This window comes from Echinops telfairi, unplaced genomic scaffold, assembly GCF_000313985.2.
Source record: "Echinops telfairi isolate 266 unplaced genomic scaffold, ASM31398v2 ScPeMD7_31;HRSCAF=116, whole genome shotgun sequence".
Lineage (NCBI taxonomy): Eukaryota > Metazoa > Chordata > Mammalia > Afrosoricida > Tenrecidae > Echinops > Echinops telfairi.
In genome coordinates this window covers 26885070-26888124 of record NW_022103928.1, presented here as the reverse complement: position 1 = coordinate 26888124, position 3055 = coordinate 26885070, and the positions used below count along the sequence as shown (strand labels likewise).

Sequence of the window (3055 nt, the reverse complement as noted above, 5' to 3'; positions counted from 1 at the left end):
TTATAACGAAGATTAAAAATATTCCTTTTCTTTGAACATGGTTAACTGATTTATATGCCCCTCCCCCCAAAGGGGGTGGTGTTTGCCGAAATAGTCAGCCCTCAGGGCTTCCAATTTAAATTCTTGATAAATCAGTTCAAATCCTTAAGGCTGCAAAACTTCCCATTTTAGGCCAAGATGAAGAAAATCTGTTAGATCTCTCAGGGGAGAGATATACCTTGGTCCTTGGCTCCGCCAAGCCTGCTTTGTGATCCAAGTGAGTTTTATGAGAGTAGTAGTTTCAGGTTTACACAGACACCCGCAGGACCCTTCACCCTGTGCAGCCTCCCTAGAAGCTGCTCAGAAAGTCACATGGTTGGCTCCCGGCTCCTGCCTTTTTCAATTCCGCTGGGAGATGTGGTGGACGACCCTGGTCAACCCCATTGGCTGAATGGAATTCACCTGGCCTACGTGGGCCAATCCAGGTGCAGCGCCCACCCAGGTGTACCTCCCCTTGTTGGAAGCTCGAACCTCAGTATGCATAATGGACGCCCCAGTCCCTATGCTAGCTACCTAACAAATCCATTTCAGGACAGTTATTCAAATGAAGGAAGGTGTGGCTTCAGAGTGAGAACTACCTGCTGTCAGATAATTTCTTGTTAATATTCTTAAAGATCTTGGACTTTTCAACCTCTTTGGTTTTCATATAGTCAAATCTACCACTTCCTCCTCACTTTTTGTTAGCCTTCATTGCTGTTTGTGTTCAGATCAATAAAAAGAGGTACTTTGACACCCATGCAGAGTCTCTTGAGGCAAATTTAAATGATTAACATTAAAGATTTGTTTCAGAGAGTAAGAATCATATGCTCAAATGTATGACATATGCTTACTGGGCTGACTTATGAAGGAAGTAGTTATTTTCAATAATTTTTCCAAGCTAAAATTTGGATTAGGAAAACTCAAAATTCACTTAGTGGAACCTTGATTTGCTTCAAGTGATGAAGGAAACCCGTTTCTTCAGGTGCAAAATGAGCAAGGCGACAAATGTCCTCTTCAATTTAAGCCCCTAACTGGTTTTTACCCAGATGATGAATGTACTCCTTAGGGCAGCTGTTCTCAACTTGTGGGTTGCGACCCCTTTGGGGGTTGAACGACCCTTTCACAGGGGTTGCCCTATTCTTCACAGTAGCAAAGTCACAGTTATGAAGTAGCAACGAAAATCATTTTATGGTTTTGGGGTCACCACAACTTGACCTATACTAAAGAGTCACGGCATTAGGAAGGTTGAGAACCACTGCTGTAGGGTCATCTGGAGGGTCATACCGAACAATCCAGTTGACTTCAGGAATGCCCCGCCCTTGAGCTGCCATATTTGGATACCGTATCCCTGAATCTACATTGCAGGATTGAAAAAATACGGTGGCTCACTTATTTTGCTCTGTTTTCCATGAATGGTCAAAACACCCAAATTAGTGTAGTTCAGCAGTTCATAGTGGTACTTAACAGGCTGGCAGGATGAAAAGAACACCATTAGTTTCTTCTTTTGCTTTTTTGTTAAGGAACGCAAAGAACAGAAAGAATCTTTTTTCAGAGGATCTTTTTTCAAATCTTTTTTACAGTGTATCCCTGCTCAAGACCATCCACGATTGTATTGGCTTTATCATCATCAACACCAACATACAAGGCTTCTTTTTCAGAGAAAATCCTCCGCAGGTCTTCAGCTTTTCATTTTGAGTAGCAGAAAAAAGCATGATCTGTCAGCATACTGGTAGAAGTTTAATACTTTGCTTTAATTCCTCTTCAAACCCAACATCCAAAATACAGCCAGTCTCATCATTAACCATGCACTATATATATATTTTTATACATAAACCCTGGGATATTCTGCATATGGTCCAGGAGGCCTCCTGATGTGGCTACAAAGATGTCCATTCCTTTAATTACCTCCCCTCCCCCATGATCAGCCCATACATGTGAAAGTGGTATGTCATTAGTTCCTTAAACACACCAAATGTCTGCATGTCCAGTTCCTTAGTAGGTGAGAGAATAAGAACAACTGTTTCATTCCTGGGAATGGATTTTAACTTAACATTGAGTTCAACTATACGGATGAGAAATGCAAGGGTTTTACCACTGCCTGTTTTTACAGCTGCTAGGAGATCCTTGCCTTCCAGAAATGGTCTAATATTTTTATGTTGAATTTTAATCTTGTTTGATAGGCCCTTTTCTTTAATCACCCTCAGAGTGTTTTCATGGACAAGTTGTTTTAGAGAAGCAAATGAACTTGTTCAAATGCACCAGTCAGTCCCAGGGGCAGGCTGGGTACTTCAGGATTACCGTCCTCCTCCTCGTCTGGCTTTTCCACTCTTGTTTCTGCATCTGCTGGAACCTTGCATGACACAGCATTCTTTAGGCTCTTCTGTGTCTTTTATTTTTGCTTTTTAAAATTAGGTCTGGCAGCATCCTCCATTTTTATTTTTATTTTTCAGTTAGGAATTGGGAAACTGTGTTGTTGTTTCCCCATTGGATAAAATGACAGATTCCTTGGGAGACTTCCTAACTTTTGCATTTTCTACTGTTTCTTTAGACATGTCTCCATTTTGGGTTCTTGAGAATCCTGCCTTCATAGATGGTTTTAGGGCTTTTCTATCTTTTCATCTCCCACTGTTGGTTGAGGCACATCTCCATTTTGTGCCTCTGATAATGCACACACCAGATTCCCTCTCTAGCTTTAAGTTTTGTTGCCACATTTCAGGTTCCGCTTCTCGATCTTCTTATGCTGGAGTTTTCATTGGTAGGTGAAACATGATGTTGGAGAAAGTCCTTCACTCCTGAACTGCAGTGTGTGTCCTCGGTTCTTGGTTGAGGTTCAATGCGTGTCTCTTTATACACTTTCTTTTTTCTTTTTTCTTAATACTTTTCTGTAGGGTAAATTCTTAGAGAGATTTGTATTTTTATAAAATATCAAAAATTTAATAGTTAATACTATATTCCCTTCCAAAAAGGTTATTCCAGTATAGGTCTTCACTAAGAGAATATAAAGAGAATGCCATCTTGGGGTCTTTTTTTTTTTTTT

At 40.6% G+C, this 3055-nt stretch overlaps 1 protein-coding gene and 1 pseudogene across 3 annotated transcripts in view; one reads left to right on the top strand and one right to left on the bottom strand.

The window, feature by feature from the left end:
* The window catches only part of RAF1 (Raf-1 proto-oncogene, serine/threonine kinase), an 82138-nt gene that overhangs the window by 40743 nt on the left and 38340 nt on the right, over positions 1–3055 (top strand). The gene's annotated exons all lie outside the window — the stretch shown is intronic.
* On the bottom strand, positions 602–2786 carry LOC101644027 (annotated as a pseudogene).